Source organism: Coregonus clupeaformis, chromosome 26 (genome assembly GCF_020615455.1).
Source record: "Coregonus clupeaformis isolate EN_2021a chromosome 26, ASM2061545v1, whole genome shotgun sequence".
In the NCBI taxonomy this organism is placed as follows: Eukaryota; Metazoa; Chordata; class Actinopteri; order Salmoniformes; family Salmonidae; genus Coregonus; species Coregonus clupeaformis.
Window position 1 is genome coordinate 40,367,675 of NC_059217.1, and position 25,094 is coordinate 40,392,768.

The following is a 25,094-nucleotide window of genomic DNA, read 5'->3' on the forward strand; positions in this document are numbered from 1 at the left end:
ACTCCTCCATACAGACCTTCTCCAGATCCTTCAGGTTTCGGGGCTGTCGCTGGGCAATACGGACTTTCAGCTCCCTCCAAAGATTTTCTATTGGGTTCAGGTCTGGAGACTGGCTAGGCCACTCCAGGACCTTGAGATGCTTCTTACGGAGCCACTCCTTAGTTGCCCTGGCTGTGTGTTTCGGGTCGTTGTCATGCTGGAAGACCCAGCCACGACCCATATTCAATGCTCTTACTGAGGGAAGGAGGTTGTTGGCCAAGATCTCGCGATATATGGCCCCATCCATCCTCCCCTCAATACGGTGCAGTCGTCCTGTCCCCTTTGCAGAAAAGCATACCCAAAGAATGATGTTTCCACCTCCATGCTTCACGGTTGGGATGGTGTTCTTGGGGTTGTACTCAACCTTCTTCTTCCTCCAAACACGGCGAGTGGAGTTTAGACCAAAAAGCTCTATTTTTGTCTCATCAGACCACATGATGGTAATTGGCAAACTTCAGATGGGCCTGGACATGAGCTGGCTTGAGCAGGGGGACCTTGCGTGCGCTGCAGGATTTTAATCCATGACGGCGTAGTGTGTTACTAATGGTTTTCTTTGAGACTGTGGTCCCAGCTCTCTTCAGGTCATTGACCAGGTCCTGCCGTGTAGTTCTGGGCTGATCCCTCACCTTCCTCATGATCATTGATGCCTCACGAGGTGAGATCTTGCATGGAGCCCCAGACCGAGGGTGATTGACCGTCATCTTGAACTTCTTCCATTTTCTAATAATTGTGCCAACAGTTGTTGCCTTCTCACCAAGCTGCTTGCCTATTGTCCTGTAGCCCATCCCAGCCTTGTGCAGGTCTACAATTTTATCCCTGATGTCCTTACACAGCTCTCTGGTCTTCGGAATTCTTACTGGTTGATAGGTGATCAAATACTTATGTCATGCAATAAAATGCAAATTAATTACTTAAAAATCATACAATGTGATTTTCTGGATTTTTGTTTTAGATTCCGTCTCTCACAGTTGAAGTGTACCTATGATAAAAATTACAGACCTCTACATGGTTTGTAAGTAGGAAAACCTGCAAAATTGACAGTATATCAAATACTTGTTCTCCCCACTGTATTAGCCATTTCTGAGACTCACTTAGATACAGTGGGGAAAAAATGTATTTAGTCAGCCACCAATTGTGCAAGTTCTCCCACTTAAAAGGATGAGAGAGAACTGTAATTTTCATCATAGGTACACGTCAACTATGACAGACAAATTGAGACATTTTTTTCCAGAAAATCACATTGTAGGATTTTTAAAGAATTTATTTACAAATTATGGTGGAAAATAAGTATTTGGTCACCTACAAACAAGCAAGATTTCTGGCTCTCACAGACCTGTAACTTCTTCTTTAAGAGGCTCCTCTGTCCTCCACTCGTTACCTGTATTAATGGCACCTGTTTGAACTTGTTATCAGTATAAAAGACACCTGTCCACAACCACAAACAGTCACACTCCAAACTCCACTATGGCCAAGACCAAAGAGCTGTCAAAGGACACCAGAAACAAAATTGTAGACCTGCACCAGGCTGGGAAGACTGAATCTGCAATAGGTAAGCAGCTTGGTTTGAAGAAATCAACTGTGGGAGCAATTATTAGGAAATGGAAGACATACAAGACCACTGATAATCTCCCTCGATCTGGGGCTCCACGCAAGATCTCACCCCGTGGGGTCAAAATGATCACAAGAACGGTGAGCAAAAATCCCAGAACCACACGGGGGGGCCTATTGAATGACCTGCAGAGAGCTGGGACCAAAGTAACAAAGCCTACCATCAGTAACACACTACGCCGCCAGGGACTCAAATCTTGCAGTGCGAGATGTGTCCCCCTGCTTAAGCCAGTACATGTCCAGGCCCGTCTGAAGTTTGCTAGAGTGCATTTGGATGATCCAGAAGAGGATTGGGAGAATGTCATATGGTCAGATGAAACCAAAATAGAACTTTTTGGTAAAAACTCAACTCGTCGTGTTTGGAGGACAAAGAATGCTGAGTTGCATCCAAAGAACACCATACCTACTGTGAAGGATGGGGGTGGAATCATCATGCTTTGGGGCTGTTTTTCTGCAAAGGGACCAGGACGACTGATCCGTGTAAAGGAAAGAATGAATGGGGCCATGTATCGTGAGATTTTGAGTGAAAACCTCCTTCCATCAGCAAGGGCATTGAAGATGAAACGTGGCTGGGTCTTTCAGCATTTCAATGATCCCAAACACACCGCCCGGGCAACGAAGGAGTGGCTTCATAAGAAGCATTTCAAGGTCCTGGAGTGGCCTAGCCAGTCTCCAGATCTCAACCCCATAGAAAATCTTTGGAGGGAGTTGAAAGTCCGTGTTGCCCAGCGACAGCCCCAAAACATCACTGCTCTAGAGGAGATCTGCATGGAGGAATGGGCCAAAAAACCAGCAACAATGTGTGAAAACCTTGTGAAGACTTACAGAAAACGTTTGACCTGTGTCATTGCCAACAAAGGGTATATAACAAAGTATTGAGAAACTTTTGTTATTGACCAAATACTTATTTTCCACCATTATTTGCAAATAAATTCATAAAAAATCCTACAATGTGATTTTCTGGAAAAAAAATTCTCATTTTGTCTGTCATAGTTGACGTGTACCTATGATGAAAATTACAGGCCTCTCTCATCTTTTTAAGTGGGAGAACTTGCACAATTGGTGGCTGACTAAATACTTTTTTCCCCCACTGTAATTAATACAGCAGTAGCAATACAAGGATATAACATCTATAGAAGAGACAAGAATGCTTATGGGGGAGTTGTTGCTGTATATATTCAGAGCCATATCCCTGTAATGCTTAGAGAAGATCTTATGTCAAGTGTTATTGAAGTGTTGTGGTTGCAGGTTCGCCTGGCACATCTATAGCCTTTTCTTTTGAGGTGTTGCTATAGGCCACCAAGTGCTAACAGTCAGTATCTAAATAATATGTGTGAAATGCTTGATAGTGTACATGATGTAAATAGAGAGATCTATTTTCTTGGGGACCTTAATATTGACTGGTTTTCATAAAGCTGTCCACACAGAGGAAGCTTCTCACCAGTGTCTGTAATGTGGTTCAGGTTATTAATCAACCTGCAAAGGTGTTTACAAACACTACAGGAACAAGATCATTGACCACATTTTTACTAATACTGTAGAACTTTGTTCTAAAGGTGTATCCGTACCCATTGGATGCAGTGATCACAATATAGTGGCTATGTCCAGGAACGCCAAAGTTCCAAAAGTTGGGCCTAAAATAGTGTATAAGAGGATCATACAAAAGTTTTTGCTGTGACTCATATGTGGATGATGTTAAAATATTTGTTGGTCTGATGTGATTAGTAACGAGCATCCAGACACCGCACTTGATGAATTTATGAAATTGCTTCTTCCAATTATTGATAAACATGCACCTGTTAAGAAACTGACTGTTAGAACTGTTAAGGCTCCATGGATTGATGAGGAATTGAAAAACTGTATGGTTGAAGAGATGGAGCAAAAGGAGTGGCTAATAAGTCTGGCTGCACATCTGACTGGCTGACTTACTGCAAATTGAGAAATGATGTGACTAAACTCAACAAAAAGAATAAGAAACTGTATTATGAAGCCAAGATCAGTAATATAAAGAATGATGGGAAAAAACTTTGGACTACTTTAAATTAAATTATTGGCAGAAAGACAAATTCAACTCCATCTTTCGTCACAAAACCATTTGATGTTGCTAACTATTTCAATGATTACTTCATTGGCAATGTGGGCAAACTAACAGTGAGCCATCATACTCATGCAAAATGGTTCTAACAGCAGACCTATCAGCTTGCTGCCAGCTCTTAGCAAACTGTTGGAAAATATTGTGTTTGACCAAATACAATGCTATTTCTCTGTAAAGAAATTAACAACATATTTTCAGCATGCACTCAACATGTACTGCACTGACAGAAATGACTGATGATTGGTTGAAAGAAATTGATAAAAAGAAGATTGTGGGAGCTGTACTGTTAGATTTCAGTGCAGCCTTTGATATTATTGACCATAACCTGTTGTTGAGAAAATTATGTGTTATGGCTTTTCAACCTCTGCCATATCGTGAATTCAGAGCTATCTATCTAGTAGAACTCAGAGTGTTTTCTTTAATGGAAGCTTCTCTAATGTTAAACATGTAAAGTGTGGTGTACCGCAGGGCAGCTCTCTAAGCCCTCTACTCTTTTCTATTTTTACCAATGACCTGCCACTGGCATTAAACAAAGCATGTATTTCCATGTATGCTGATGATTCAACCATATACACATCAGCAATCACAGGTAATGAAGTCACTGAAACCCTTCACAAAGAGTTGCAGTCTGTTTTCTAATGGATGGCCAGTAATAAACTGGTCCTGAACATCTCTAAAACAAAGATAATTGTATTTGGTACAAATCATTCCCTAAATTCTATACCTCAGCTTAATCTGGTAATGAATGGTGTGGCTGTTGAACAAGTTGAGGAGACTAAATTATTTGGTGTTACCTTAGATTGTAAACTTTCATGGTCAAAACATACAGATTCAATGGTTGTAAAGATGGGGAGAGGTCTGTCCGTAATAAAGATAATATTTGACACCGCACTCCACAAAGCATGTACTGCAGGCTCTAGTTTTATCTTATCTTGATTATTGTCCAGTCATATGGTCGTGCTGCAAAGAAAGACCTAGTTAAGATGCAGCTGGCCCAGAACAGAGCGGCACGTTCTGCTCTTCATCGCAGTCAGAGGGCTAATACTAATACTATGCATGCCGGTCTCTCTTGGCTAAGAGTTGAGGAAAGACTGACTGCGTCACTTCTTGTTTTTATAAGAAACTTTTAATGTATTGGAAATTCCAAATAGTTTGCATAGTCAATTTACACACAGCACTGACACACACACTTACCCCACCAGACATGCCACCAGGGGTCTTTTCACAGTCCCCAGGTCCAGAACAAATTCAAGGAAACGTACGGTATTATACAGTGCGATGAGTGCATGGAACTCCCTTCCATCTTATATAGCACAAAAGTGAACAGCAAACCTGGTTTCAAAAACAAATAAAGCAACACCTCATGGCACAACGCCTCTCCCCCATTTGAGCTACTTTGTTGTGTATACAGTGCCTTGCAAAAGTATTACATTTTTTTACATTTTAGTCATTTAGCAGACGCTCTTATCCAGAGCGACTTACAGTTAGTGATTTTTTTTTATTTTTTATACTGGCCCCCGTGGGAATCAAACCCACAACCCTGGCGTTGCAAACGCCATGCTCTATCAACTGAGCTACATCCCTGCCGGCCATTCCCTCCCCTACCCTGGACGACGCTGGGCCAATTGTGCGCCACCCATGAGTCTCCCGGTCGCGGCCGGCTGCGACAGAGCCTGGATTCAAACCAGGATCTCTAGTGGCACAGTTAGCACTGCGATGCAGTGCCTTAGACCACTGCGCCACTCAGGAGAGTATTCATCCCCCTTGGCGTTTTTCCTATTTTGTTGCATTACAACCTGTAATTGAAATTGATTTTTATTTGGATTTCATGTAATGGACATACACAAAGTGAAATGAAACTTGTTTCAAAAAATTCAAAAAAATAAATAACGGGAAAGTGGTGCGTGCATATGTATTTACCCCCTTTGCAATGAAGCCCCTAAATAAGATCTGGTGCAACCAATTACCTTCAGAAGTCACATAATTAGTTAAATAAAGTCCACCTGTGTGCAATCTAAGTGTCACATGATCTGTCACATGATCTCAGTATATATACCTGTTCTGAAAGGTCCCAGAGTCTGCAACACCACTAAGCAAGGGGCACCACCAAGCAAGCGGCACCATGAAGACCAAGGAGCTCTCCAAACAGGTCAGGGACAAAGTTGTGGAGAAGTACAGATCAGGGTTGGGTTATAAAAAAATATCTGAAACTTTGAACATCCCACGGAGCACCATTAAATCCATTATAAAAAAATTGAAAGGATATGGCACCACAACAAACCTGCCAAGAGAAGGCCGCACACCAAAACTCACGGACCAGGCAAGGAGGGCATTAATCGGAGAGGCAACAAAGAGACCAAAGATAACCCTGAAGGAGCTTCAAAGCTCCACAGCGGAGATTGGAGTATCTGTCCATAGTACCACTTTAAGCCGTACACTCCACAGAGCTGGGCTTTATGGAAGAGTGGCCAGAGAAAAGCCATTGCTTAAAGAAAAAAATAAGCAAACACGTTTGTTGTTCGCCAAAAGGCATGTGGGAGACTCCCCAAACATATGGAAGAAGGTACTCTGGTCAGATGAGACTAGAATTGAGCTATTTGGCCATCAAGGAAAATGTCTGGCGCAAACCCAACACCTCTCATCACCCCGAGAACACCACAGGATGTTTTTCATCAGCAGGGACTGGGAAACTGGTCAGAATTGAAGGAATGATGGATGGCGCTAAATACAGGGAAATTATTGAGGGAAACCTGTTTCAGTCTTCCAGAGGTTTGAGACTGGGACAGAGGTTCACCTTCCAGCAGGACAATGACCCTAAGCATACTGCTAAAGCAACACTCGAGTGGTTTAAGGGGAAACATTTAAATATCTTGGAATGGCCTAGTCAAAGCCCAGACCTCAATCCAATTGAGAATCTGGGGTGTGACTTAAAGATTGCTGTACACCAGCGGAACCCATCCAACTTGAAGGAGCTGGAGCAGTTTTGCCTTGAAGAATGGGCAAAAATCCCAGTGGCTAGATGTGCCAAGCTTATAGAGACATACCCCAAGAGACTTGCAGCTGTAATTGCTGCAAAAGGTGTCTCTACAAAGTATTGACTTTTGGGGGGGTGAATAGTTATGCACGTTCAAGTTTTCAGTTTTTTTGTCTTATTTCTTAATTGTTTCACAATAAAAAATATTTTGCATCTTCAAAGTGGTAGGCATGTTGTGTAAATCAAATGATACAAACCCCCCCAAAAATCAAAATGCCAAAAAAAATGCCATGGGCGGCGCACAATTGGTCCAGCGTCGTCCAAGGTAGGGGAGGGTTTGGCCGGCAGGGATGTGGGTTCGTTTCCCACGGGGGGCCAGTATGAAAAAAAAAACACAACAACAAAAAACATGTATGCATTCACTAACTGTAAGTCGCTCTGGATAAGAGCGTCTGCTAAATGACTAAAATGTAAATGTAAATGTAAATGAATACTTTCGCAAGCCACTGTATGTACTGACATGTATGTGTAAGTGATCGATGCACACACACACAACATGTTAAAGTATGTAAATTGCAAAGTATTTTTGTCTGTAATGTCTTTTTCGTTTTGTGGCGGACCCAAGGAGGTCTAGCTGTCGCCATTGGCTAATGGGGATCTTAATGAATCAAATAAAATAAAAAATCTCTCTCTGTCGCTATTTGTCACTCTCCCTCTCTCACTCTACTCTCTCTCGCTCTCTCTGTCGCTCTCTCTCTCTCTCCCCACGCTGCTACCCCAGTGCGGCTTGGCTCTCGAGCGTATCGGCAATCTTAATCACATCTGGGCGAGCGCACCTGTGAGAACAGATGTCCAATGGAGCCGGCGCGCTTTTCCTATTTAGGGTGGAGTCGCTGTGTGTCTCCGGTGCCGTGTGGCGCTCCTCCACTCCCCCCAGTCACCTGCATGTCTAGTCCCTCCGCTCCCAGTAAGACAGGGGGCAGGAAACAGAACTGTAATGACAAACTGCCTTGTCATCATAGTAGCTGGTGGTTACTATGAGACTCTTTACCTTTATTGAAACAGGTAAAGGTATACTACATGACCAAAAGTATGTGGACACCTGCTCGTCGAACATCTCATTCCAAAATCATGGGCGTTAATATGGAGTTGGTCCCCCTTTTACTGCTATAACAGCCTCCACTCTTCTGGGAAGGTTTTCCACTAGATGTTGGTACATTGCTGCGGGGACTTGCTTCCATTCAGCCACAAGAGCATTAGTGAGGTCGGGCACTGATGTTGGCCGATTAGGCCTGGCTCGCAGTCGGCGTTCCAATTCAATCCCAAAGGTGTACGATGGGGTTGAGGTCAGGGCTCTGTGCATGCCATTCAAGTTCTTCCACACCGATTTCGACAAACCTTTTCTGTATGGACCTCGTTTTGTGCACGGGGGCATTGTCATGCTGAAACAGGAAAGGGCCTTCCCCAAACTGTTGCCACAAAGTTGGAAGCTGTAGCGTTAAGATTTCCCTTCACTGGCACTAAGGGGCCTAGCCCAAACCATGAAAAACTGTTAAACCATTATTCCTCCTCCACCAAACTTTACAGTTGGCACTATGCATTCGGGCAGGTAGCGTTCTTTTGGCATCCGCCAAACCCATATTAATCCGTCGGACTGCCAGATGGTGAAGTGTGATTCATCACTCCAGAGATCGCGTTTCCACTGCTCCAGAGTCCAATGGCGACGAGCTTTACACCACTCCAGCAGACGCTTGGCATTGCGCATGGTGATCTTAGGCTTCTGTGTGGCTGCTCGGCCCTGGAAACCCATTTCATTAAGCTCCCAACGAACAATTATTGTGCTGACGTTGCTTCCAGAGACAGTTTGGAACTCGGTAGTGAGTGTTGCAACCGAAGACAGACGATTTTTACGCACTACACGCTTCAGCACTCGGCAGTCCAGTTCTGTGAGCTTGTGTGGCCTACCACTTCGCAGCTGAGCCTCTGTTGCTCCTAGACGTTTCCACTTCACAATAACAGCACTTAGAGGGCAGCTCTAGCAGAACAGAAATTGACTTTATGGAAAGGTGGCATCCTATGATGGTGCCACGTTGAAAGTCACTGAGCTCTTCCGTAAGGCCATTCTACTGCCAATGTTTGTCTATGGAGATTGCATGGTGGTGTGCTCGATTTTATACACCTGTCAGCAACGAGTGTGGCTGAAATAGCCGAATCCACTAATTTGAAGGGGTGTCCACAAACTTTTGTATATTTAGTGAATGTACTGTTCTCGGGTAAGACTTGATTTAAGGGGATTTGATGTCGCTATTATTCAAAACAAAGGTTGTATATGTTTTTTTATGAAAGGGGAAGTTGACACGGCCTTGACCCATTCAGATTATCTCCACAGTGCTGTATGGATGCCTGGAAAGGCATCGCTATGAGCTTACTTAAGTGACCCAACAACAATTATGTGGTTTGCATATTAATCATATGTTTGCATATTAAGCCAACATTATAATGTTTTACTGTATAATTTCTCTCCTTATCTGATGGAATCCACAATTTTTTTTATTCCATGCATTATGTTGCTTGAGTCGCCCAGAGACAGATAGAACAATGCCTTCCAAATTAAAGCTGTTTGCTCCACCATCACAATTGATGTTAATGAGTTAGCAGTAGCAGGTATCATTTGTATTAGTGGAATGAAAAGGGACATTAAACTAGCTTAAGCATTTAAGGGTATTGTGTTTATCATTACTAGCTTTGTGTTTATCCAGATTGTGCTGTTCCTTTAGCCAGTTGAGACCACAGCTTTTCCGCAGCCCAAAATCCCCCTTCCTTCTTCCCTTCACAGTCCTTCCAAACTCCAAGCCTCACACCATATGGCTCTGTCACTATCCCTCCCAGTCCCAACCCAAATCCTGTTAGTCTGGGCAGGCTAGGAGCCCCACCTACAGAGAGAGAGAGGCATCCAAGCACTGGCCTGGCCTAGCTTCACACGCTCCAATGAGCTCATGCTGGAGAGATTTGGCATGGTCACGTTGTCGCCCATGCAGCCCCACCCACCCCATGCCCAAACATCAAACAGTGTCACCACTTTGACAGGGCCTAGTGCCTTCCTCTCCACCCCTCCTGCCATCCGCCCGTCCAGGATTGATCCTGGGTCCTATCACCACTCTGATCCCTGTGTTATTTCAGGAGTGCAGGGATTGCCTAATGATCTATTGACGCGATCTATCGATCTTTGTCAACCACAATGGCCAAGCGCTGGAGAGGAGCCTGTAGGGCCTAACTATCTAGACCCCTCCTTTGCCTCTCCCTCCGCTCCGCACCCCTCTGCCCCCGCACCCAACCCCTACCAGTCCCCACAGGCGCTCTCTTTCCCTCTCTCTCTCAGCAAAACCAGAGAGATTAGGAATTAATGTGCTTTTAACATCTGTCTGTGAAGTAACAAATGTATTTTAGCTAACGCTGTTATCCAAAGATGACTGTGCGCTCTGGATAAATCCAATGCTTTTTCGGTGTGAGTGTGTCTGTGAGAGGGCATATTAGGATGCATATATGACTTTAAAGTCAGAGTGGGATCTATAGTGCTTCACTTACTTACCCAGAATGCAACAGTGAAGGTCACACCCTCTCCCTTTCTCCAGAGTTACGGCTCAGTTCAATCAAAGCCACATATTAATGCAAAAGCATAAAAACAGCTTTTTCCTTAACGTCAAAAAAAAATAATCACAGAATACATTAGAACAATTTAGAAATTGGTATGTGGGCTCCTCTCACAGTTATTGGTTTCAGTAGAATATGTTTTTGCTGTACACAGACGAAGACGCTCCATAAACATTGCTCTGGCAGCTTTGATTGCATCCCGCCCTTGTTTGTAACATGTAACCTTCAAGTGTCACATGGCAGGAGTCGTTACTCGTCAAGCTGCTCTCAGGCGATATATCCTCAGTCATTTACATCTCCAGATGGCTCATATCACTACCATAACCGGGGTTAACATTTTCTAACACATTTTAATGCTGATCTTAATTGGAAATGCATGTTTTAGTTGAGACTCAACGTCTCTGTGGTGAATCCAATATCAACTTTACTAAACTCTGTTATTCTGCTCACTGCTGCTCAGTGGAAAGAAGCAAATCATTCTTCTCCCATAGAGATACATTAGATGGATAGACCTGTTCAGTACCCTGACAGCCACACTCAGTTTAACTCGCAGGCTGCAGCTCTGCTCCGCATAACGCCACACAAATTCCATGTAGCGATTACAATTGGTGACATACTTAGCATTACTGAAATTAATGTGCCACAGATCGATATCAGATGACTTTCAAGCAGCTCAATTTTACACTTGCTGCAGGCAACAGATGGAACTAGCTGATAGTGTTGCCAGAGGCTCCAATGTAGGACAGCAAGTTGAGAACAGAGCCCTTTGGTTATGGTTTGGAGAGAGGGGGTGAAAATATGTACCCTTTTCACAACTATTGAGCTAAACTGAGCTGATTAGAACTGCGCAGGCCTAGTTACTCATCCACCGACCATAGTTGCGTGCTGGAAAGGACAATATGAAACTAAATATCTGAGCCTAAGCCAGAACAGTTTGGTTTGGGTCGGCACAATTGTGTGAAAAGGATAATACTGTTCTACATTACTTATCCACTTAACCCGACCCTGGTCGCCTAAACCCTAATCTGATTATTAGAATAGAGTCATTAATTGCAAATGAGCTTCTGCTACTGTGTTGGGTACACAAAGGCTTTCTACAAATGTTTAGTGCTGGGTGTTTTTGAATGTTTTACTTGACTCGTTTTTTTACATTCAGGATAGGTTTTGCTTCAAACTGTGTGAGAGGAAAACAATCAAATGAGAGAAAAACTATCAAATGAAGTCGCATTGTTTAAATACACCTAGAGGCACATTATATTCTCAGCAGCAGAATGTTTAGTTCCTTCCCAGACTGGGATCAAACATGTTGAATCCAGGAGCAGGCATCTCTCAGCCCGTGATTGATAGGTCTCTGCATCACATTGATAGGCCTGTGTATCTCTGAGAAAAAAAATAACTCTATCTACACCTCTCACTTATGTCAGGTTGAATCTCCTAGAACTACGGGACTGGGGGGATTGGAGAAAGGACCGTGCCACGCATTGAAAACCCTATGTCATTGGACCCATTCCTGTTCCACAATTCCTACTGAGGCCTTGTGATTGCATTGCCCTGGTCAAAATGTGTGTGTAGAGTATATGTGTGTGTGTGTACGTGTGTGCGTGTGCGTGCATGGGTGTACCAGCGTGGCCGTGCGGAGAGTGGAGTCCGGAGGAAGACGGTGCGAGAGATCAAGATTTTTAAAACAAGTCTGGGCACATCTGGTTTTGATTGGCGGGGAAAAAAGGTCTGCACAGTGTTCTAGGAACTGGCAGTGCCTCTCTACAACTCAACACAGGACAGCACTGTACAGTACAACACTGGAAAACAGGGAGAACTGAATGCCACCACCCCCCCGACCCCTTATACCCTGAGTCTTTGCCAATTCACATAATCCCACGTAAAGCCCCTGGCACAGTTTCTAAGTACTGCATACATGACTTCCTCCCTTCCCACTATGCTATGGGAGAGGGCAATGAGGTAGCCTGGTACATCCTAGGACCCATAGTCTCATACTATGACAGTTCTGTGTTTTAGGGAGAATAGTACCCTGGAGGCAAATTGACGTCTCAATGTCTGTCTGTTTGCTCCTGGTCTTGTCACCTCAGTTGTAGTGAAGAGGCAGAGAAATTGCGAGAGTTAGCACTGAAAAACGGTTGTCGGCGAACACTTTTCCCCCCTGAGGTTGCTAAAATCAGTTATTCTCCATCTGTTTGATCAGAGAGGGGGAGGAGAGGGGGAGGAGGGGATGGCAGGTCACAGATTGAACGTGACAGAGAACCCCTCCTCTGGCTAGAGAGGAGAATACTGCAATTAAAAGTGAGGCTGTGGTTAACAGCAGCAGACGCCACCAGCCCCTGCAGCCTGACCAGCCTGCCTATTCTCATTCAGCCCATAGTTTGGAGCGCAGACTGCCTGTGTGAGTGTGAATGTAGTCCTAGCTGCTTCAGGAGATAACCTTCCTCGTTAAGCGATTGTCTTCATGGTTGAGGCAAGGTCTGTCACCTCTGTGAATCTAGCTCAGATTGAGATGGAGTGTATGTGTGTTTGCCTTTGTGAACCTACTTTTATACCTGTGGTTGAGAGGGAGTATGGGTCCTGTTCTTCTGCCCAGGGCTGTTCTGAAGGGAGTGTTTGTTTGAGAGGGACTATGGGTCCTATTCTTCTACCCAGGACTGTTCTGAAGGGAGTGTTTGTTTGAGAGGGACAATGGGTCCTGTTCTTCTACCCAGGACTGTTCTGAAGGGAGTGTTTGTTTGAGAGGGACTATGGGTCCTGTTCTTCTACCCAGGGCTGTTCTGAAGGGAATGTTAGGTTGAGAGGGACAATGGGTCCTGTTCTTCTACCCAGGGCTGTTCTGAAGGGAATGTTAGGTTGAGAGGCAGTATGGGTCCTGTTCTTCTACCCAGGGCTGTTCTGAAGGGAATGTTAGGTTGAGAGGGACTATGGGTCCTGTTCTTTTACCCAGGGCTATTCTGAAGGGAATGTTAGGTTGAGAGGGACTATGGGTCCTGTTCTTTTACCCAGGGCTGTTCTGAAGGGAATGTTAGGTTGAGAGGGACTATGGGTCCTGTTCTTTTACCCAGGGCTGTTCTGAAGGGAATGTTAGGTTGAGAGGGACTATGGGTGCTGTTCTTCTGCCTCTGTTCTAAAGGGATAGTTAATAATGGAACGGCCTAATTTATTGGGCTGACTGGTGTCTCTAATGATCCATCCAGTGTGTTTGAATGGAAAGCAGAGAGCCAGTATTGATGTAAGGCAGCCAGGAGCAGGGCCGGGGCAGACTGCTGCTGTCTCTGTGCTGGTGTTTCCACACATGCCACATAACCAGTGACCCTCACTGGCATAATTACGGCAGGGTTAATTCCCCAGGAGGAACGCATTCACCCAATCCCTTTCTGATGGGATTTCACAAGCTGCCAATAATCTACTGGCAATGGCAAAGATACATTTTCTCTACTGCTAAAAATCATTTAGTCTTTGCAAACAGAGGGAGGAAGCTGGGGCTTTTATACATACATCTTCTACTCCATCTTAGTAGGAGAAGGACTAAGCAGAAATTCAGTTTTGCGGAGCTGCGTTTGAGGGGATTGTTCATAGAAAACACATAAGAGGACATCTATTTGCATGCCATTTTCCCCAGCACAGGATAGGCTACAGAACTTAAATGCACAATGCTGTTTTCACTTCCACATTGCATGGAAAATTGCTTTGGTAAATAAGTTGCTGAATAGGAATGGCAGTAGTTACAGTTGTGAATTTACTAGAGTGTATTTATGGCCTTTTCGTATGGTATACTGTGTGTAACACTTCATACTTGTTTAAGTTATAGTTATGTGCTGTGCTGTGAAGGCAGTATTATAGAGCGTTAATATTCAAATTGCATTGTAATGAGATGGAGAAATAGAGAGCTGAAGAGCGAGAGAAGTAAAGAGCAAGAGAGAGAGAGAAATGGATGTGGCCCTTTTGATTTTCAGCAACTCACGCAAACTAAACTCTCAATTCATATGCGTCTACTGTGGCTGCATTTTCTGTCGCTGTGTTGATGAAAAGACTGCAAGTTGGACTGTTTCCTCTGGGAGGGATGGATGGAGGGAAGGATGGATGGAGGGGAGAAATATTAGACGGACGCACCAAGTCCTGTTCTTACATAAGCTCAGATATTGAGTGTGACCTGCTGCCACTTTATCTTGCCCCGTGCAGATTGCATTCCATAATCTAACCAGACAGATTTTCTTTAATGAAATCCTGTAAGAATGATTAGAATAAAAACACTTCTGAATGAGCAGGAACTACTTTAAAGATAGAGAGCCTTTGGCTTTGCTTTTGCCACTGTCTAGTCCTCTGGTTAGACATTTGGTCGTGATGCCACTAGCCTCATTGGGAGACTGGAATTGGATTTGGCACGGTATTATGTTTTCCATCCTAAAACCAGTGAACCAAACCAGTGAAGGACTAAGTAAATATTTACTTCCAATCTGTCTTTCCTGTAATTCTATAGTGGATTCAGCTTAATTATATTCAATAGCTTTGTGGGACGAAGCTTCTCCGTTTAGTATTTATGTCTATCATTTGGGTCAGGTAGTGGTTGAGCATCTTTTGTCATTGTTATAAGACAAATATAGGATTTTTTTGCAACAAGATGTAGATGTCCCTTGAAATCAGAGACAAACACGGTCATAAATAAAAGTAAATGTCAGCTCAGCGTTACACTAGCAGAACAAATGCCTCCCATGGATCAGCAGTAAGAAAACAGGGACACAGCGATGGGGGATAAAACACCAAACCATCAACCCACCAGACTAGGGAAGCCATCCCATCCCGCTAGACCAAATGAATCATCTTAATTGACTATAAACAATATATACTGTGGGCTTTAATTAAATCCCATAAAAATAGATAGAAACAAACACACAGTTAGAGAGGGGGAAAGAGGGAAAAACAGAGGGGAGGAGGCTTACAGAAGGTGGTATTCCTCTGGCACCGCCATCGTTTCAATTAGAGGGCTATTTTGGTTTCTATTCGTCACTGCCTTGGTTATAAGGGGGAAAGAAGAGGGAAAAGGGGAGTTTTGGTGCCAGTTCCGAGAGTCTGAGGTAAACCCTTCCTGCCCTCCCCTCCCCTCTCCTCCCTCTGGTTGCTGTTGGTGCTGCGTGTACCACAGAGGGCCCCAGCTGCTCAGATGTGTTGCCTGCTAGTGGTTTAGCGTTAGCCCCAGGCAGCCCTTCTCCACACCACTGGGCTGATAAAGGAACGCTGGCATAATTTCCCACATGAAAAAATACTATAGTATACTATGGTATAAATACTATGGTATAAATACTATAGTATTCGCTGTAGTGTTTTTTCAGACTTTACTGTAGTATTCACTGTAGTGTTTTTGCGGACTAAAGTCTGCAAAAACACTACAGTGGATAATGTAGTATTTACTGCAGTATACTGTTGTATTTACAGTTAACTGTAAATACTGTAGTAAAAGAAAAACTGTAGTGTATACTATAGTAATTAATGTAGTGTTTTTGCGGACTGTAGTATACTGTAGTATTTATTGTAGTGTTTTTGCTGACATTACTATGACATAGAAGTGGAGGCTTTCTCCTTCCGGAAACCTACTGGAGAAATACTAAAAGAGCACATTTTCTATAACCTGTAGGTAGGTAGGACTGGGGTCTGAACAGATAGTTCAGTGCTTCTGCTCTTTTCTATAACCTGTATGCAACACAATATATGGTCTATACCTGGCATGTAGGTTTCTCACTTATGGGTGGCACAAATTGGGATATGAGGAAGGGGAATGGGCAGGGTAAATGCAGATTAAATAATGTAGTATTTACTATAGTTTAAAAAAAGTGTAGTATTTTTGCGGACTGTAGTGTTTATGTGGACATTACTATAGTATTTACTACAGTGTTTTTTTCCGGATAATACTGTAGTATTTAATATAGTATTCTACAGTTTACTACAGAATTCTATAGTAAGTACTGTTTTATTCTATAGTAAACTGTAGTATTTTATCATGTGGGTTAGCAGCCAGCGCTGACGTGGGGCTCCCATCTCCCAGACACCCACCACCCCCTCCCCTCTCATCCGACAGCGTTCCACGGAGAGGAATTCATCACTGCGCTAAAGCCCCCAAACACTACGTTAGCATTAGTGCTCAAATGGAAAAACGTGTACAGCACACCGAATGTAGCTCTGTGGGGGGCCCTGTTCCACACCTCCCCGAACCCCCATTGGTTCAGCACTAAAAACCACTGGCACACCCCCTATGTTTGGGTATCTATCAGCCTTGGGGCCAGAGGATAAATAATTGACAGTACATGAGGTTGATTGACGACACAAAGACTTGCTGTTTGGGTGCTTGTCTCATCACTCTCTCTCTCCCCAGACGTAATACACTTCCCGCGAGGGAAAACACACACCAACCAAAACACAATCTGAAATTGTTTCAAGAGACGTGACACTTAAAGTTCAAAAGCAGCTGGAGGCTGGGCAGAAACATTACAGGTTCTCAACAGGATGGAAACACACACCTTTAGAGAAATGGCTATGTTGTTAATCCTTCCTGTTGGTTCACTCACAAAGCATCTCCTCCCGGAGACCTAAGACTAGCGTCCTGTCCAGGGGGTGTACTTGTACATCAAGCTGGCTCACGCTACAGAAACAGGAGAAAGGCTCCTGCTCTATGGGCTGTTCTGGCACGGACAAGGCTTACTTACATACAGTAAGTGGGGGGTGGGGTGCTGTCTGTAATACAGCTCTTTTATGGGGAAAAACTCATTCTGATTTGCTGGGCCTAGCTCCCCAATGGGTGAGCCTGGCTGCCAAGTGGGTGGGCCTATGGCCTCCCAGGCTCACCCATTGCTGCACCCCTGCCCAATCATGTGAAATCCATAGATTAGGGCCTAATGAATTAATTTCAATTGACTGATTTCCTTATATGAACTGTAACTCAGTAAAATCTTTGAAATTGTTGCATGTTGCGTTTATATTTTTGTTCAGTATAATATTGCGATATTGTCAAAATGATACGATATATCGTAAAAAATGATATCTATTTTTTTTCCACCCATCACTAGTACCCAGACGGATCTGGTGTAAGCCAACCTTGGGAGAGCAGCTCTTCTTGAGTTAGCTGCTACATCGACTGGTGGGTTTATAGAATGTTAAGGGGATAAAGAAGAAACTTGTGGAGAATCCCCTCTATTCTGTGGGCCCTCCTGATCAAAGGCACCTAGATAGCTGTGACTTTAACATACTTTCATCCCTCTTCTATTCTTTTCCAGAGCCTCACTGTGGATTTTTCCAATTAAATGATTCTCTGTAGTGTGGGTTGCCTGATGGTTGGACAGCACCGTTCTGAGAGAGCGAGAGAGAGAGAGAGAGAGAGAGTGAGAGTGTGTGAAAGAGAGAGGGTGAGACTGGGTGAAACCAAAGAGACTGGGAGAGAGAGGGAAATTATATTGTGTGTGGCTGGCTACTAACGCTGTTCTGTTCTGCTGTGATTACTTGGCAGTGTTTAGTCGGACTAGGGAATTTCGAGAGCCTAAGGTTGGCCATGTGTAAGTGTGTCTGTGAGGTCTACTGGTCAATTGGCCATAAACCCTTCAGTGGTCCATCTTCTCATACTTGAGAAATATGAACTCTCCAAAATAGCCCAAACCTAATTTGTTAGCCCACCTTTCTAACACAAATACCCTGTTAACAATAATAAATGTGAGTTCTACGCTCTCCCTTCATATGTTGCTGAGGGGAGAGTAAGGAGAGAGGGGTTTGATGACGGGTGGTGGTAGCTGGGGTTTGGCCAAGGTGTGATGTTGCCATCCTTTAGGGGGATCCAGATTAAATTACAGAGGTATAAGAGGAGCTTTGAGTGAGAGACTGTGCTCACACACATTCACAGTGTGAGACGGATCTCACACACGCATTCACAGTTTCACACACGTTTCAGACTGAACATTAGTGGTGGGCTTTAACAGGACTTGTTCAGTCTTGACCATCTGTTGGAGGACAGATCACTTTATATTATCAGCGCTCAGCTACTGTACCAGTCTTCTAGTACTGTACTGTTGTTAGGCTACACTCTGTACTGAGTACTAGATTAGTTCAGAGTCGAGATTAATGGAAGTGATATAAATAATAATTATAATAATAATTATAATAATAATAATAATAAATTGTATTTGACAGTCACCTTCTTAGGACACTCAAGGACAATGCAAAGAAAAAGCCATATCTCAGACTGCCCATCTTAATCTTTAATTTTTATTGGCCAGTCTGAGATATGGCTTTTTCTTTGCAACTCTGTCTAGAAGGTAAGCATCCCGTTGAGACTGGTGTTTTGCGGGTACTATTTAATGAAGCTGCCAGTTGAGGACCTGTGAGGCGTCTGTTTTTCAAACTAGACACTCTAATGTATTTGTCCTCTTGCTCAGTTGTGCACCGGGGCCTCCCACTCTTCTTTCTATTCTGGTTAGAGTCAGTTTGCGCTGTTCTGTGAAGGGAGTAGTACACAGCATTGTACAAGATCTTCAGTTTCTTGGCAATTTCTCGCATGGAATAGCCTTCATTTCTCAGAACAAGAATAGACTGATGAGTTTCAGAAGAAAGTTATTTGTTTCTGGCCATTTTGAGCCTGTATTCGAACCCACAATTGCTGATGCTCCAGATACTCAACTAGTCTCAAGAAGGCCAGTTTTATTGCTTCTTTAATCAGCACAACAGTTTTCAGCTGTGCATAATTGCAAAAGGGTTTTCTAATGATCAATTAGCCTTTTAAAATGATCAACTTGGATTAGCAAACACAACGTGCCATTGGAACACAGGACTGATGGTTGCTGATAATGGGCCACTGTACGCCTATGTAGATATTCCATTAAAAATCAGCAGTTTCCAGCTACAATAGCCATTTACAACATTAACAATGTCTATACTGTATTTCTGCTCAATTTCATGTTATTTTAATGGGCAAAAAATTTAGACATTTCTAAGTGACCTCAAACTTTTGAACGGTAGTGTGTACATCCTTGTTAAAAGAGGATGTGAAGCATGGCATTCCATGTGAGGGATGATCAAAGCCACTTGTTTTTACTGTGAAATTTCAGTTGAACATTTACATTACAAACTGTAGGTAGAGGCTCTAGCCTAGATAGCAATCACCATTCCACTAAAAGCTCAGCTGAGACTTGCTCAGTGCTAACTTGGAACGCACCATCACAACCATACTACCATGGAATGCCTGCAACCGGGGGGAAAAGAAACAAACAAACCACACAAACAACAACAGTGGATGGGGGAGCTGTAGGCCCTGCAGCCTACTCACTGTGATCTGCTATCTTAGATGTGATAGGAGGAGAAGACACACAGATTTATTCAGACTGTCTGTGTGGAAGCTCTCCAGAAAGGCACGACGTCAGCTGTTGTGGTATTGGCTGGAGGAAGGATAGGGGCAGGAAAATAAAGGGAAAAGGTGGTAGAGGAAAAATAAGAGATGATATTTAAGCAATAAGCCTGAGGGGGTGTGGTATATGGCCAATATTCCACGGATAAGGGCTGTTCTAAGCACAACACAACGCGGAGTGCCTGAATACAGCCCTTAGCCGCGGTATATTGGCCATATACATTTACATTACATTTTAGTCATTTAGCAGACGCTCTTATCCAGAGCGACTTACAGTTAGTGAATACATATGTTATTTTTTTCATACTGGCCCCCCGTGGGAATCGAACCCACAACCCTGGCGTTGCAAACGCCATCCTCTATCAACTGAGCTACATCCCTACCGGCCATTCCCTCCCCTACCCTGGACGACGCTGGGCCAATTGTGCGCCGCCCATGAGTCTCCCGGTCGCGGCCGGCTGCGACAGAGCCTGGATTCGAACCAGGATCTAGTGGCACAGTTAGCACTGCGATGCAGTGCCTTAGACCACTGCGCCACTCAGGATACCACAAACCCAAGAGGTACCTTATTGGTATTATAAACTGATCACCAAAGTAATTGGAGCAGTAAAAATAAATGTTTTGTCATACCCGTGGTATACGTGTAACCGGTGTGAAATGGCTAGCTAGTTAGCGGTGCGCACTAGTAGTGTTTCAATCGGTGACGTCACTCGCTCTGAGACCTTGAAGTAGGTGTTTCCCTTGCTCTGCAAGGGCCGCGGCTTTTGTGGAGCGACGGGTAACGGTGACTGTTGTCGATGTGTGCAGAGGGTCCCTGGTTCAAGCCCAGGTAGGGGCGAGGAGAGGGACGGAAGCAACACTGTTACATATGGTCTGTTATAAACTGTGTGGTTCGAGCCCTGAATGCTGATTGGCTGACAGCCATGGTATATCAGACCGTATACCACGAGTATGACAAAACAATTATTTTTACTGCACTAATTACGTTGGTAACCAGTTTATAATAGCAATAAGGCACCTCAGGGGTTTGTGATATATGGCCAATATACCACGGCTAAGGGCTGTATCCAGGCACTCCGCGTTGCGTCGTGCGTAAGAACAGCCCTTAGCCGTGGTATATTGGCCATATACCCAGTTTATAATGTGTCTTTTGTATTTCATAAAATACATAATAAGACTGGAGGGGATTTGAAAAGAGAAACCGAGTGTGTCAAAATGATAGTGTTGCACCTTAGTAATGGAAGTTTCGCAACAGATAGAAATAGTTAGCAAATAGAACGTCACGTGGCTGTTGGTTGCCTTAGAACTGATGGTGAAAAAATGGCAGGTAAAAAACTAAATGTTATAGGAATGATCTTAAGTCCTCTCCTGCTTCAATTCCCTGTATGAATGAAACTCTGTGTATGCATATTTTATCAAATACAGAAGAAATGCCTGGAAGTTGTCCATAAATGGGTACTCTCTACTTGCAAAACTCAAAAGTGTAGAGAACGGAAGTAGGAGTTGATAGATTTTTAATCCGACAGCTTTTAAAAAATGCCATATTGAGAAAATCTTGAGTACAGAATGGCGTTGGGAAGCTGTCGTTGTCCCATAAGAGTTGCCAGCAGCAGAGCTATAAGTAACGATAACAGCAGTTGTTACCCATTCATAATCAACACCCGTAGGTTGTCTCTTGGCAACGAGCCTTACATTGTTTTTATTGTCACAATGCAATGTGTTGTTTTACCGGGTCAGCCATGGTAGTATGGTGTCCCTGGAGACAATTAGGGTTAAGTGCCTTGCTCAAGGGCACATCGATAGCTCTTTTTTTTCACCTTGTCAGCTTGTGTATTTGAACCACCGACCTTTCAGTTACTGGCCCAACACTCTAACTGCTAGGCTACCTGCCGACCTAATAAAAGTTTTAAGTGTTCTTAAGCACTGCCAGCCAGCCGTGATTAGTTTGACAGGGCAGCAGCAGCCATCCGGGGTGAAATCCATTCTCTGTAAAACTTAACCGTTCAACAATTTGCTCTCTTTTGAACTTTTGTTTACCAAAGCTGAGGCAATTTAAATCCACTCTAATCTGGTCTTAGTTTTACAATATCTGACCTAGCATCCTCTAGTCTGTCAGGCCTGGCTGTTCCTTTAAGGACAACTTCTCTTCACTGGTTATGTTCTATGGTTGTCCTTGAATAACATTAGAGGTACAGCTACAGTGGGGAAAACAAGTATTTAGTCAGCCACCAATTGTGCAAGTTCTCCCACTTAAAAAGATGAGAGAGGCCTGTAATTTTCATCATAGGTACACGTCAACTTGTCACGAACAGAAGAGGACCCAAGAGCGCAAGTTCAAATTCAGAGTTCTTTATTCAAGGTTACAGGCGGGAAGAGGAGTCCCAGGGGTGTCAGGGGTCTTTCAGGGTCCTCCTGTGGGTACCTGTGCTCCGGGGGTCACCAAATGTCCGGGGGGTGTCCAGTCCAAGTGCTTAGTGTGTGTGTTCCCCAGTGATGGAGCGGCGTATCGGGCTGAGGGTGGTGAAACGTCTGGGCACGCTCATCTGGTGGTCGGAGACCTGGGGAACACACACACACAACAGCAATATGAATGGCAGGCAGAAGTACAGATCAGGGCTGGGCAAATATCGTGGTGAGAGACAGAAGGCAGAAACGAGTTACCGGAGGGGCTGAAGATCGGAGAGTAGTCGAGGTCCAGAAGGCAGGTTGGGATAGACGGGGCAGTAGAACAAGGAGGCAGTCAAGAAAGGATCGGTATCACAAACAGGAGTCAGAGCGCAGACAGGCAGGTTACTGGTCCGGGTTTGAAGACGATCTGACAGGGCTTGGCTGAAAACCAGGGCTTGATATACTGGGAGAGGTAGTGGGGAAATGCAGTTCAGCTGGCAGAGTAATTAGAACAGAGTGAGGCAAGGTGAGGATGGTGAGTGGGAAATGCAGTGCAGCTGGCCAGGTAACAAGAGCAGAGCAGGGCAGGTGGAGCTAGTTAGGCTGAGTAGAGAGAGGGAGGTGAGCAGAGTGGAAGATAATTGAATGCAATTAATGTTGCTACCAGGGAGAGAGAGTGCTCATGACAGGACCCCCTCCAAGGGACGGCCCCAGAAGTCCCAAGAACAACATCATGCCGGGAGGGTGGAGGGGAGCAGGCGGCGGGTCAGAACTCCTCCGAGCGGTCCGAGTGAATCTCCTCATCCTCAGAAGGAGCTGGAGGGTCACGGTCGGGAGACAGGACAGGCACTGAGACAGGAGCAGGGCGGGCCGGACGGCTAGGAACCCCTCTTGGACGGCCCCTACGGATTGCAGGCTGATCAGGATGTAGTCGGTGGAAGTCAGTGATAAGGGTCCGGTCCACTATCCTCCTGGCCGGGATCCAGGTCCTCTCCTCTGGACCATATCCCTCCCAATCAACGAGGTACTGGAGACCCCTACCCCTTCGCCTAGAGCGGAGCAGCCGCCGGACGGTGAAGACAGGACCGCCATCTACGAGGCGCGGAGGAGGTGGCGCCGGAGCTGCAGGGACCAGGGGACTTTCATGGACCGGCTTGACCTTGGAGACGTGGAAGGTGGGGTGGACCCGCATGGAAGCGGGCAACTGAAGTCGGACCGCCGTTGGACTGATGACTTTCTGCACAGGAAAAGGACCAATGAAGCGAGGGGCCAGCTTTCGTGATACAACCCGCAGCGGCAGATCCGGGCAGACAGCCAGACCTTCTGACCAACCCGGTAAGTAGGTGCTGGGGTCCTCCGTCGGTTGGCACCGACGGCGTAGCTGGTTCCAGACTTCAGGAGCACAGTGCGAGCCTGGGCCCAAGTGCGGCGGCAGCGGCGGGCATACGCAAGAGCAGACGGACAGGTGGCATCCGCCTCCTGGCTGGCAAACAGTGGAGGTTGATACCCGTAGACACACTGAAAGGGGGAGAGCCCGGTGGAGGAACTGGTGAGTGAATTATGGGCATATTCCACCCAGAGCAGGTGTTGAGCCCAGGCCCGGGGATTTTGGGAAGCCACACACCTCAGTGCCTTCTCCAGCTCCTGGTTCATGCGTTCAGTCTGGCCGTTTGACTGCGGGTGGAATCCAGACGATAGGCTGGCGGTGGCCCCAAGGAGATGACAGAACTCCTTCCAAAAGGTTGCTGAGAATTGCGGGCCCCGGTCTGACACTATATCCTGGGGTAGGCCATGGATACGAAACACATGTTCCAGGACCACCTGGGAGGTCTCTTTAGCAGAGGGTAGTTTGGGAAGGGGCACGAAGTGGGTCATCTTACTAAAGCGGTCAACAATGGTAAGGATGACTGTGTGTCCGTCAGAGGGCGGAAGGCCCGTAACAAAGTCCAGTGAAACGTGGGACCAGGGCCTCTTGGGTATGAGTAGGGGTTGCAGCAACCCAGCAGGAGGCTGGTTGGGAGTCTTGTTTCGGTTACAAGTGGGACAAGCTCGGATGAATTCTCGGACATCCCGTCTCATCCCCCGCCACCAGAACCGCTGGCGGACCAGATGAAGGGTGCGAGTGATGCCGGGATGACAGGCCAGACGGGATTCGTGCCCCCACTGAATCACAGGTGACCTGAGATTTGCTGGAACAAACAGACGGTTGGGGGCGCTGGTGCTTGGACCTGGCTGGTCCCGAAGAGCCTCCATGACCTGCTTCTCGATCTCCCAGGTGAGGGCCGCTACGACCAAGTGGCTGGGAAGAATGGGAGCTGTCATGGCGGTGGTCTCGTCCTTCTGAAACATCCGGGGAAAGAGCATCAGGTTTGATGTTGCGAGATCCCGGGCGGTAGGAGAGCGTGAAATTGAAGCGCGTAAAGAACAGAGACCACCGCTGTTGACGGGAGTTCAGCCTCCTGGCTGTTTGGATATACTCCAGGTTCTTGTGGTCTGTCCACACTACGAATGGTTCCTTTGACCCCTCTAACCAGTGCCGCCATTCTTCAAGGGCGAGCTTGACAGCCAACAGCTCGCGGTTCCCAATGTCGTAGTTGCATTCGGCAGGGGTTAGCCGACGGGAGTAGAAGGCACAGGGGTGCATCTTGCCATCCTCAGCTGCTCTTTGAGAAAGCACTGCACCCACTCCCACGTCCGAAGCATCTACCTCCACCACAAACTGCCTTGCTGCATCTGGCATCTGGAGGATGGGAGCAGAAGTGAAACATGTCTTGAGGATATTGAAGGCCTTATCAGCAGCTGATGTCCATTGGTACGGTTGTTTAGTGCTGGTTAGCGCCGTGAGGGGGTGCAGCCACTGTGCTATAGTTTCTGATGAATCTCCTATAAAAGTTGGCAAAGCCCAGGAACTGTTGCAACTTCTTCCGAGACTCAGGAACTGGCCAGGAAGTGACAGCCGA

General features: G+C 45.4%; 1 protein-coding gene and 1 non-coding gene across 2 annotated transcripts in view; one reads left to right on the forward strand and one right to left on the reverse strand.

Annotated features, from left to right (window-relative positions):
* The window catches only part of LOC121540380 (plexin-B2-like), a 231,489-nt gene that overhangs the window by 116,056 nt on the left and 90,339 nt on the right, over positions 1-25,094 (forward strand). The window lies entirely within an intron of this gene.
* On the reverse strand, positions 15,933-15,989 carry LOC121540993. The gene has a single exon (XR_005995638.1). It is a non-coding gene; the product is annotated as a U7 small nuclear RNA (small nuclear RNA).